The following is a 13,216-nucleotide window of genomic DNA, read 5'->3' as shown; positions in this document are numbered from 1 at the left end:
GAGCTTATCTTGGTATAGAGTGCAACATGTTGATATATGCCCAGTTTCTATTGTACATTTTTCCAGTTTTCCCAGCAGGTTTTGTCAAATATTGAATTCTTATCCCAGAAGCTGTAGTCTTTGACTTTGTCAAAGAATAGATTACTATTATCTTTGACTACTGTTTGTTGTGTTCCCAACCTATTCCACTGATTGACCACTCTATTTCTTAATGAGTATCAAGTAGTTTTGCTGATTGCTGCTTTATAATGCAGTTTTAGATCTGGTCCAGTTCGCCACCTTCTCTCGCATTTTTTTCATTAATTCCCTTAATATTCTGGACCTTTTGTTCTTCCAGATGAATTTTGTTAGTATTTCTTCTAGCTCTATGAAATGATTTTTGGTAGTTTGATTTGTATGTATTGAATAAATAAATTAATTTAGGTAGAATTATCATTTTTATTATATTAGCTTGGCCTATACGTGAGCAACTGATATTTTTCCGATGATTTAGATTTGACTTTGTTTGTGTGAAAAAAAATATTTTGTAATTGTGTTCATATAGTTCCTAGGTTTGCCTTGGCAGGGAGACTCGCAAATGTTTTGTTATTATGTACAGTTACTTTAAATGGAATTTCTTTTTCTACCTCTTGCTGCTGGGCTTTGTTAGTAATGTTTAGAAATGCCAATGATGTATGTAGGTTTATTTTATAGCCTGCAACTTTGCCCAAAGTTGTCAATTATTTCACGTACTCTTTTAGTTGATTCTATAGGATTCTGTAAGTATACCATTAGGAACTCACTAGCTTTCAAAAGCAGCAAGATTTTCTCACTGACACTTATCATATTGGCAGAGAAGAGAAATACACACACATACGTACATACATACATATATACGTATGTAAACATGCATATATATATATATATATACATATTTATGTATAATGTATACATATGAAAATTGACAAAGAAATACCTTTCCCCTGTCTCTTTATGGTGGTTTCTATCTTGGACCAATATATAATATTTGTATAATAAAGGAGAAGAGAAAATCATTGACTTTCAATGTATTAGAAGTTTCAACATTTTTCTTAAAACATGGGAACAGTCCTTTGGTCTAAAGATGAAGTGTGGAGTTGTTAACTTTTTCATATAAGGAAAATATGGTTTGAACTTGGGCCATAGAGCGGTGGGAAACCTGGAGACATGGATGGTGAGCAGCTGGGGTAGATGCCAGATGGAGAAGTAAATCCAGAATTTGGAAGGGCAGTCAATTTAGTACATGGCACTGACCTACTTGCTAGGGATAGTGACATAAACCAAACCATAGTCTGTGGCCTCGAGAAGATTGCATTCTACTGAGCTTTCTGCCATGTACACAAATTAATATAATTTTAGATCAGTAGCAAAGTGTTCTAATAATTGAGGACAGACATAATACTAACAGCTTGGGGGTAGGGATATGAGGGAAAGATTTAACGAAGTGGGACTTGAGATGAATATTAAAGTACAATAGGGAATCTGAGAGGCAGAAATTAAGATGAAGTTCATTCCAGGCATGTGGAGGGAGTGTAGAAATGAAAGATAGGATGTCAGACTCAGAAATCAGCTAGAAGTCTGGACTGGCTGGTACAAAAATTTGGTGAAAGGGATGCTTCATTTTTTCTCTGTCAAAATTTCAGTAATCATTCAAGGAGTAGGTCAAATGCCACTTCCCCAATTACATTCAAATGCCTGCTGAGTTCCCACTATGAGCCAGGCACTCAGCTTTATCTGGTCTCTCTACAGATCATTTCTGCCTCTTCCTTGCTCCTCTCTTTCCTCATTGTTATTGCTAACAATAATATTGAACATTCATGTAATGTTTTATGGTTTGTGAAGCACTTTACATATGTTATCTAATTAGATCTTCACAAAATCTTTTAAAATAGGTGCTATTAGCATTCTCCAGATGAGGGAACTGAGGCTAAGAGAGCCAAGTGAGCCATGCTCATTGAACTAATAAGAAATGGAAACAAGATTTGAACACAGGGCATCCTGACTCAAAGTCCAGCCCTCTCTTCCCTATGACACCCACTCACCTTCTTTTCCCCACCTCCCATGACAGGCATCAACATGAAGAAGCTGATGTTGAGGCAGCTATGATGAAGGAATTACAGCTTCATTTCCACATTTTGTTATTTTCTTCCTTCTCTGCCACATGGTAGAGTGTATGTAAAGCCTGTGCTTCATGAATAAAAATTAGTCTAAAGGAGAATAGGTAAACCATGGAAACATCATCTGCTCCCTGTTTGCATGTCCTGGTTCAAATATCTTGATTTGTTAGACACTGGTCTCTATCTTTGTTGTATGCAAGGCCCTGGAAATATTGGAAGATGTAAATCCACAAAACTCATGCAGAAAGCCTTTAAACTTGGTTGAACTTCCCAGTTAACTAGAGTTGTATGGAAATGTAGAGATGGAAGCAGCTAGCTCATTAAAACATATTCGGAAAAGAAAGAGCCAGTATGTCATACTGGATGATCTTTCTCTCTCCCTTCTCTCTCTTCCTCCTATCCTCTCTTTCTCCTTTTTAACCTTTATTCCTTCTTTCATTCCTTCCCCCTTCCCAGCCTCCCTCTCTCTCTTCTTTCATTTCTTCCTTCCTTTCTTTTCTCCCTTTCTTCCTTCCTATCTTTCATTTTTCTTCTTTCATTTCTTTCCTTCCTTGCTTCTTTCTTTCCTTGTTTCCTTCCTTCTTTCCACTTTCTTTATCTCTTTCCCTCTCTCAATTTAAAATTAACTTTATTGTACTTTATGTTTTAAAATTTCATTATTTTTAATGATAAAAATTTCCTTAAGTATTCATTTCCCTGTCCCTCCTAGAGAGTAATATAAAATAACAAAGGATGATTTTAAAGAAAAAATAATGAAACAAAAAGGGAAAAATCAGGAAACTCAACAAACTACACAAGAAATTCTGAAATTATTGGCAATATGACATAGCCATGGTCTTTCCACCTGTGCAAAGGAATGGGTTGAGGGATCTTCTTTTACCATGCTTTTCTTTATAATTTTGCAACATTCACCTTTGATTATTTTGTGGTTATTTTTGCCATTTACATTGTTGTAGTCATCATTTGGGTCAGCTAGGTGGTGCAGTTAATACAGCACCAGGCCTGAAGTCAGGGAGATCTGAGTTCAAATCTAGACTCAGACATTTGCTAGTTATGTGACCTTGGGCAAGCCACTTAACTACTATTTGCCTCAGTTCTTCTATAAAATAGGGACACAGTGACCAAGGAAAATGGCAAACTACTGCAATAGTTTTTGCAGGAGAAGCCTACAGACAAGTCCATGATGTGACAAAGAGTCAAACACAATTGGACAACAGCAAAGTCATTGTGCAGGTAGTTTGGTTGGTTCTGCTTATTTTACTCTTATCAGACCAATAAAGCCTTTCCCTGTTTCTCTGAATTCATTATATTCATTACTTCTTAAAGCACAATAATTTTAAGTTCCATTCATGTACCACAACACTTTTAACCGTTCCCCAATTAATGAGCATCTATTTTGTCTCCAATTCTTTACTACTACAAAAGGTGATACTATAAGTGTTTCGGTGGATTTGAGGACTTTTTCTTTTTAATGACCTTTTAGAAAAATATACGCCAAGTAGTGGAATCTCTAGGTTAAGGTTATAGACATTTTAATCACTTTGTTTTCAAAATTCCAAATTGTTTTCCAAAAGGCTTGCATTGATTCACAGCTCCACCAACAATGCACCAGTGTGCCTATTTTTCCACAAGCCCTCCAACATTGATTGTTCTTTTCTTTTGTCATCTTTGCCACTGTGCTAGGTATAAGATGAAACTTCAGAGTTCTTCTTATTTATACTTGGCTTATTCTTATTGATTTGGAGTATTCCTTCTTATAGTTATGTGTGGTTTTCAATTTTTGAGAAATGATTGTTTTAGTCCTTTGACTACTTATCTATTATTGAATGATGAGTAAAAAAAGCCACTTCATATCAAATATCTCAGATAAATGACTGATATCCAAGATAATATAACATTTAGCTTAATTATATTACTAAAACTAAAATCTATTAACCTATAAATAAGTAGTCAGAGGATATGAACAAAGATGACTCAAAAGCATTTTGCCCTATTGAAAATCATGATGACAAATGCCACAAATCATTAATAATAAGTGAAAGGGAAATCAAAATACCTCCAGAGTTTCTCTCAGTCCAGGAAATCTGTAAATATGACAATAGTACTGATAGTGCCTGTTATCAGAGATGTGGAAGACTGGCATACATATGCATTGTTGGTGGAATTATGAGTGAATTAGTCTAAGAATTCTGGAAAACAGTTTGGAATTACATAAAGAAACTAAACTGCTCATACCCTTTGATCCATTTTTTCTGCTTCTAGGCATATATTCCAAAGAGGTCAATGATGAAAAGAAAAGTCCCATAGCTTGAAACATTTACAGTAGCAATTTTTATATTAGCATAGAAATGGAAACAAAGTAAGTGTCCATCAACTGGGAAGTGGCTAATAAAATTGTGGCAATGCAAGAAAATGAAATTTTGTTGTAATATAAGAAATGATGACTATAATGAATACAGAGGAGCATGGGGAGATTTATATGAACCAATGCAATGTGAAGTAAATAGAATCAAGCAATTTGTATACATAATAACTGCAATAGTAGAATTGGGGGAAAATTATGAAAACTGAATACCACAAAGTTCTAGTGACCAAACTTAGATCCAGAGAAGACAGTTCCCCTTCACTTTGAAGATAGGGAGGACTACAAATCTGAAACACAGCACATAACTATCAGATTCTTCTTACATATTAGGTTTTATAAAAAAAAATGTTAACCTTTTCTTATTCTTTTATTAGAAGTGATAGCTCTCTGAGAGGAGGAGAAAAAAGTAGAGAGTGATATTTTAGGAGATGTAGATGAAATAAAAGCAATAAAAATGAGCAATTTTGAAACTAAATTTGTCTCTTTGCTGTTTCTATTACTCCTGATTCTATTTTCTAGGGAAAATTTAAGCAAGTCCAATCCTTTTTCCACATGACAATCTTTGAATTTTTTGAGTAAAGTTATTATGTCCCACCCTCAGTCTCTGCCTCTGCAGACCAAATGTCTACACCATTTCCTTTAAGCATTCTTCAGAGGACATGAACTTTAGTCCCCTCATTATCTTGGTTGTCCTTCTTCTGCCACCCTCTACCTTATTGTTATTCTTCTCCAAAAGTAGTGCCCAGATGTGAACACACTCTTCCAAATATCACCTCATAATTCCAAATATCTTCCAAATATTGCCTCATCAAGGTCAGCCACACTGGGGCTAACATTTCTTGTTGAGATGTTCCATTAGCTTAAAATCCTTTCTTAACAATCAAGAAATCCAAGTGAAAAGGAATTGCTTATTTAAAAAGTAATCATAGTCAGAAAGATGGCATCTTTAGCATAATGAGATAATGGCACATGAATGGAGCAGCTAGGAAGATTCAAGCTCCATTAGGGACTACACAGACATTCTTGTACAAAAGAACATGTGTTGTCTCCTTGCCCTCCTGGAACATTGTAATTGCAGAATAGGCTTTTCCAGTAATAACCTTGTCCCTCCTATGGCATCCACTTCAAACTTGTAGATTATTTTCTAGAGCCTTTACATTTCATGAGTTTTCCATCTTTCCAACAGGAATATATGACTCTTTCTGAGTTAGGTGATTATTACTGCCACGTGTGCCTTCTTCCTACTAGAATGTAAGTTTCTTCAGAACAAGAACTCTTCGTACTTTACAATATTGTCTGCCACCACCCACTGAGGGCCACTGATTTTCATTTGATCTTCCCCAGATCAGACAAAAAGAGTCAGATGAGGAACAAGGTTAGTCTGAGTTGTCACTCAACATTGACATGAGCTTTCTTTTTACCAAAACAACTTGTCCAAAGTCCTCAGCTAGTTCCAAAAACACTAGATTGGAAAAGTTAGCTTTTGAACCAGAGGGGCAGAGTCAGATGGGCTACTAAAGATGTCTGACACTAAAAGTCTGGGAACAGAGGATTGATATGAGGAATACAATGGAAGTGACAAGAGAGAGCACCAAGAACTGTGGGCAGTGTAGTGCAATCTGAAGGGCACTAGAATTGAACTCATGGTGCCATAGTCAATATACTAACTATGGACGTGACTCTGAACAAATTACTAAACCTTTCTGGCCCTCCAATTTCTTTTCTGTAATATGAGAGATAGGAGTAGATATCCAGTCCACTTCCATATCTCTGATCCTGTGACTTCGGTAGTTCCTCAATTTCCTTATCTGTAAAATGAACAGATTTAACTACACATGTCATCTGAAGTACCTAATGACTGTCATCCTATGATCCTATGAAGTGATGAGATTCCTTCTCTTTAAGATAAAAGAACAGGTTTGGCAAGGTGAGATGATATGTCCAGGCATCACAGAATTAAGAGTCTGAACTAGGATTTTGACCTAGGTGTATGCTGATGGATATTCACTTAGTAGAAATAATCACCTACTTAAAAACCAACTGATTTATTAGTAATATATTATTAGGCACCATCCCTTAACCAACTTTTCGCTTCCTAAACTCATAGTTGGGTTTGAATGCTTGGAAGTTCAGCTCAAGAAAGGACCTCATTGCCTCATAACTTATGTAGCCAGGTAATTTTCAAAATCATCCTAAGACAATTTAAATGGAAGTGGTTCAATTTCCTGGCAAGTTTCACAGGCATATGAGTTTTGGGCTATTGACTTCTGCTATCTTATCACTCTATTCCTATGGTGCCACATCCTCCAGTGTGATCATGTAACAGCAAGCATTGTAAACTTTGTCCAAAGAGTCATAGGGTTCTCAAGTTGTCCATAATAAACTTTACAGTGGACATTTTCTGCAATGAGTGATGCTTCATTGAATGGAGAAGCACAGAAGTAAGAAAAACCTTCTGTGTTGACTTATTGGTCCATAGAAGGTACCGACTTTCCAAAGTTGTTCAAGCTAAGGTTTTCCTCCTCTGAGGCAGAATAGAGCTTGGTGCCACACCCAGAGGGAGGCCTGCCTCAGCTTGCTATTCCACAGAATCAGGATCAGTGAGTGGCCAAAGGGATAGAGCAACATGATTGACATTCCCAACTTAGAAGCCAGCTTACTCCTTGCCTCTGAATGGCTCCAGTACATGAGAAAGAAACCCACATAGTACAATCAAATGAGGATGAGGAAGGAAGACACAGCTTTCATGACTCTAACATGAGCTTCTGTGCTAGGGTCTCTGGAACCTGTGGCATTATGTTGCATCTATCGGTATGCCTCCACAAGGAGACAAAGAGTAGGGAGAAGGAGATTGTAGACAGAGTAAAAGGAATAAGACTCAGAAGGCCAAAGAAGACATGGAGCACAAGCAGCTTACTTTTACTCACTTGGACCTCCTGGGACACATTTCTCTTCCTTCCTCCACTAAAGATGCTGCAATAATAATAATGCATTCTCTCCACCATTGGAAAGAAAATAGACAAAGAGATAATCAAGCGCCCCCAAAGAAGCACGAAGAGCATCCTGTCAATTCTCCATTTCATCCAGAGGAAAAGGGGATTGGAGAAGTTGGTGATCTTCAGGAAGTAGAAGATACTGAGGATAGTGGAAAACCAAATATTTGAGTTGTGAATCAGTATCACAAAGATATCAATGATTCTTACTCGGGTGGGTACATCAAAAGAGATTACGATTGAATAACTATTCCATATCATTGTACATGAAAGTCCAATTCTGGAGATGGCCAAGGTGACCAAGATGAGGTCACTTGGTGGAAGTTTCTTGCTCTTGACACAGTCAATACTATTCACCAGAGCCATGAATCCATTTACCAGAATTCCCAATAGAAACACACTAGTTGCCAGAGCCATCAAGATTTTCTCCCCACTACTTCGCATGTTAGCTGAAAGGAGATCACTACAGAAGTTACCAATATTTATAATACTTTTGATGCTACTGCTGTTGGATTAATTTCCAGGCAAAATGAGTATGGAATGATATGTGCTTCTGCTATTTAGAGATGAAGTAATTTTCTTCTCTGTCTTTAAGTTTCTTGGGCAAGAAAATGTCTAGTCCTCTGTTAGAATATTTTCATCAAAATGAACTCTGTACCTTCCCAACAGCTCAATCAAATTTGCCCAGCTAAGACATACTCTTTCTCTGTGGTATTTTTATTTCCTCTTGAGGGGTGAACATGGAAAGGATTAGATTCCTATGTTAAGATGCAAATAGGGATAGGTCATCTTTCAATATTTTCCTCTTTGTGTCTCAGCCAATTTTTATCCAAACACGTGTGCTGTGTATGATGAACCTCAACCAATGATGTATGGGGGTTGTAACAAAGCCATAAGTGCAGAGATTATGCTTTATCTTCATTTCCCATCACAGTGAATAGGGATGTTATCACCAATTGTTTATGAAATCAAACTCATGGTGGGTATTTCTGTTAAGTTCCTTTTAGGTTTGAGATTTATAAATAAATTCTAATATAATGGACCACTGGGTAGTTCACCCTCAAAAGATATACTTTACTTTTAGCTTTCAGGGTAACTCAGACAAAGCAGCATACCATGCCAATTCGACTATAAAGACCTACCCTTAGCATCAGGCTGGAAAGCTACAACTATTGGTCAACTACTATCATTTTGTTGAGTTCTGTGCACAATAAGCATACAGAGAAAAAGTGATAATAATCCACATGCATCTAGTGTCTTAAGTTTTCCCAGGCATGTTCTTTGCAGTAACCTTTGGAAGTGTGAATTCAAAGACTATTTCCCCCCTTTTACAGATGACAAAACAGTTTTAAAGAGTGAGATGGCACATGTAGGTATCACAGAATCAAGAGTATGAACTATGATTTTGACCTAGGCGTATGCTGATTGACATTCAGCTAGAAGTAATCATCTACTTAAAAACCAGCTGATTTATTATAAATATATTAGTAGGCATGATCCCCTTTATCAGCTCTTCACTTCCTAAATCCACTTCCTAAATCCACAATTGGGTTTGAATGCTTGGAAATTCAACTCAAAAAAGGACCTCATTGTCTCATAACTTATCTAGCCAGGTTATTTTCAAAATTATTCTAAGACACTTTAAATGGAAATGGTTCAATTTTCTGGCAAGTTTCACAGGCATACAACAATGAGGTCAGCACAATGCTGTGTGCTTGCTCCCAAGTTATTTAGCGTGATGTTTTCAGTGATGTTATCAGACACCTTCAACAAGTATGAAAATGGCATCAAGGTCAGCTACTGCACTGATGGCAAATTATTTATCTTGAAAAGGCTACAAGCCAAGACTAAAGTGAAGAGGGAATCGGTTGCTGACTTTCTGTTTGCAGATAATTGTGCACTCAATGCAGGTCTGGAACTGAAATGCAATAGAGTATAGATCTGACACTTGTGCTAATTTTGCCCTGCCAATGAATGCCAAGAAAACAGAGGTTCCCCAACAGCCAGCACCACACCATCCATATGGGGAACCATCAGTTCAAGCAAATGGAGAGACTTTGAGTGTTGTGGATAAGTTCACTTACCTTGGCAGCATACTTTCCAAGGATATCCACAGTGATGATGACATTGATACATCCATTGCCAGAATTAGCTCAGTGTTGGGGAGTTTCCAAAGGCAAGTGTAATAGAGAAGTGGTAATAGGTTGCCTACCAAACTGAATGTGTATAGAGCCACTGTGCTGACCTCATGGTTATATGCCTGGGAAACCTGGACAGTCTACCAGCAACATGCCAGGAAATTGAAACACTTCTGTTTGAATTGTCTTAGGAAGATCCTGAAAATCATTTGGCAAGATATGGTACTAGAAAATGAGGTCCTCTCTTGAGCTGAATCACCAGCATTCAAATTCTACTGCAGAGAACTCAACTCCAATGGGCTGGTTATCTTGTTGACATTCCAAACGTATGTTTGCCTAAAACCTTATTTCAAGGAGAACTCACACAAAGCAAGTGCTCTCATAAATGTCAGAAGAAGCCTTACATGGAAATTCTCAAGGTCTCTCTGAAGAACGATATGAGACACTGGTACAGGACCATTCAGCATGGTATGCCTGCATCAAAGGAGGCACCATGCTCTGTGATTAAAGCAGAGTTGCAGTACTTCAAAAACAATGTGAGATGCACAAATTTATAGACATTTCCATTCCAAATATTTACCTGAAGTATATATGCCCAATCTGTGATACATCCTTCTGAGCTCAAATTCAGCAACAGTTGGACACACTATACATTGATCCCAACATCATGATATCATTTGGGTCCTTTTTGAGAGGGAAGACAACCACCACCACCAAATTCTGTACCTTCTGTAAATAGCACCAATGAAAAAAGCCACTTGAGCTCCTAAGCTTTTTAGTTCCTGGACCAAGATTTCATAATTCTATATATTAAAAATGAAAGAAAGCATACAATCTTTTATTACTGTAATATAAATAAATCCGAGTTTTAGTTAGATTAATACAAAAGAGAAAGGAATTCTAGAAGGTTCATGTTTATTGAAAAGCACTTAAAATACATAAAAATAATAGCAAAATAAAAGTATGAAGAAGAAGGATTAAGTGCTAATCATCTCATGGGCATAATTCCTATTTATAGTAAAATGGGGATTAAAACTCAGGGAAATATAGGAATGAATACGGTAAAGAAGGAAAATATAGCTTGTTTCATTAATTTCCTTTAATAATTGAAATAGATTTTAAATTTTAGAGTTCATTCTCTCCTATGCCGAAGGAAAAGTGAGAAGAAAACATCTGAAAGCAAGTTAATTACATATAACAAGACGTGAATAGACTGAATGCCCAAAAAGTTTTAAAATGAATAAAGAAAAAAACTCATCAATATATTGATCAAAGTGAGCACATTTAATGCAAAAAATATGTCTAAGTTGAAGAGGTTAATGTAAAATAAACAATGTAGTTTACCAGCTGAAAACTAAGGAGAGGCAATAATGGTATTGTCAAAGTGTGATTCAAACGATGAAATATTCAAGAAACAAGCAATGACATTACACAACAGTGAAAAGAAAACTGAATAATAAATTATAACAATTTTGAATTTATAAGCACTCCACTATGAGACATTGAAATTCATTCAAGAAACATTAACTAAAGTGCAAAAAGAAACTGACATTATAATGGCAGAACACTTCAACATTTTATTATCAGAATATGACAAGTGAAATATAAAAATTAATAATAAATAAAATATGAACTTATTTAGTAATTGAGAAGTAGATTTATATACTGAAAAAAAGTGCTGAATTTGGAATGACGGGACCTAGATTTGATTTTCACAACCTATGAAAATTTAGTAAAGTCATTTCAATTCCCTCATATTCCATTGTCCCATTTGTAAAATGATGAGGTTGGACTAGATGATCTACCACTAAGGTCCCTTTTAGTCTTCAGTCCATTATCTCATATGTTATCAACACCTGGGACAAACTAAATGTCAGAAAGAAGGTATACAAGGTCTTTTCACATATATTTGGAACATTCACAAAAAAATTGGTTACATACTAGATCATAGAGAAATCTTGCCTAGAGTCCAAAATGTAATAATTATATACAGAAAATTTGAAAACCATAAGATTTAGAAATAAACAACAACATTATAACATTATAATAAAACCACTTGGAAATGAGGAAATCCATTAAACAATGATTGTGGCAAAGAAGGAATCTAAAAAAAAATACATGAATCCAAAACGCAATAATGTTCAGTCACCAAAGAGGAGTTTTTGGGCTAGTCTTCCTGTAGAGTCTTGAAATTGCCTTTCCTCAGTGTCCTTAATTTGTCCTTAGCTCCCAAAGCAAACACTGCCTCTGGTTACTGCTGTTCTGGGGACGTTGTTAGGCCACTGATAAAAAAAAAAAAGTCCCAATCTTGCACTAGCCAAGGAGAGGGGGAGAATATGGAGGCCTGGGCCAAGACTGAGGCTGTGGCTGGACCTGGAGCTCTTCTCTTCCCCCTTCCCAAAATGATTCCTTGATTTTCCCATGAGGCTGGCATATGTTTTCGTTGGTGCTAAGAATGGAAAGAAGGAAAAGATGAGACAGATGTAGAAATAGAAAGGATGGAACTCTGCAAATTCTTCTCCTCAATACTTAATTCCCTTCCTACTGTACAATTCTAAAAAAATTGTTCATACTCATTATTTTTTATATTACATTCACTCTTTACCTGGGGACTCTCCCTTGAGTTTGATCTTTGTATAACCCACCCTGGCATCTAAATTGCTAAAGTCGTTTTCTTCATCCACTCTTCACATCACTCAAATACTTTCCTTACTGCCAACCAATTAAAGTTCATATACTTAAGTGTGGCCTTTTAGACTTGCCATGACTTGGATCCAACTGTACAGACTTTCCTTCAGATGAAAATGGCCATGGAATGTGAGAATTGATTTCTTAAATATAAATAGGTGGGACGATTGGATGATGGAATGATGACATGTAAGTATAGAATACTTAAGGGAGAATAGAATGGTGACCCATATCATTGATGCAAAACACTCTGATATGAGAAACCCACATGCATGTTCATGCACACCCACACACATGCACACAGAATGAGAGAGAGAGAGAGAGAGAGAGAGAGAGAGTACCAAGTGAATATTAACTATGACCTGCAACTTGAGCATACTGCAGAATTTGTTTGAAATTGCATTTCTTTTACCATTAGTGATTTGGAGCATTTTTTCATGTGGTTGTGAATACTTTCCAGTTCTTTCGAAAATCGTTGCCTATATCCTTGGACCAGCTGTGTATTGGAGAACAGCTACAAGGCATATTTATATATTGCTTATATATCTTTTGATGCCAAATTCTTACCAAGGAAATTTTATACAAAAAGTTTTTCCCCATTTGACCACTTTCCGCATTGTTCTAGATGCATTAATGTTATCTAAGCAGAAACTTTTCAGTATCAAGTTCCTTCTGTTGCAGACATAGTATTAGGTTCCTTGAGTTCCTTTGATATTATTTGAGAGGTGGCCCTGGTTCCCACGGGCTCTTTTCCCCTCACCCACAATCCTTTTTTCTCATTGGATTTTCCCTCTTTCTCTTCTCCCTTTCAGCTAGTCTTGTTTCTTAGTTTTTAAGTTTCATGCTTTTTGCCCCTTTCAAAAAGGATTACTATCACTGTCTTCACTACCCATCTTC

The 13,216-nt window shown here is 36.4% G+C and overlaps 1 pseudogene; it reads right to left on the bottom strand.

Moving 5' to 3' along the window:
- Positions 1 to 7,008: 7,008 nt before the first annotated feature.
- Positions 7,009 to 7,937, bottom strand: LOC110198047 (taste receptor type 2 member 7-like; annotated as a pseudogene).
- Positions 7,938 to 13,216: the final 5,279 nt, after the last annotated feature.

This window comes from Phascolarctos cinereus, unplaced genomic scaffold (genome assembly GCF_003287225.1).
Source record: "Phascolarctos cinereus isolate Bilbo 61053 unplaced genomic scaffold, phaCin_HiC Scaffold_5;HRSCAF=322, whole genome shotgun sequence".
In the NCBI taxonomy this organism is placed as follows: Eukaryota; Metazoa; Chordata; class Mammalia; order Diprotodontia; family Phascolarctidae; genus Phascolarctos; species Phascolarctos cinereus.
Note: the sequence above shows the minus strand (reverse complement) of the source record. Positions and strands in the feature narration are given on the sequence as shown.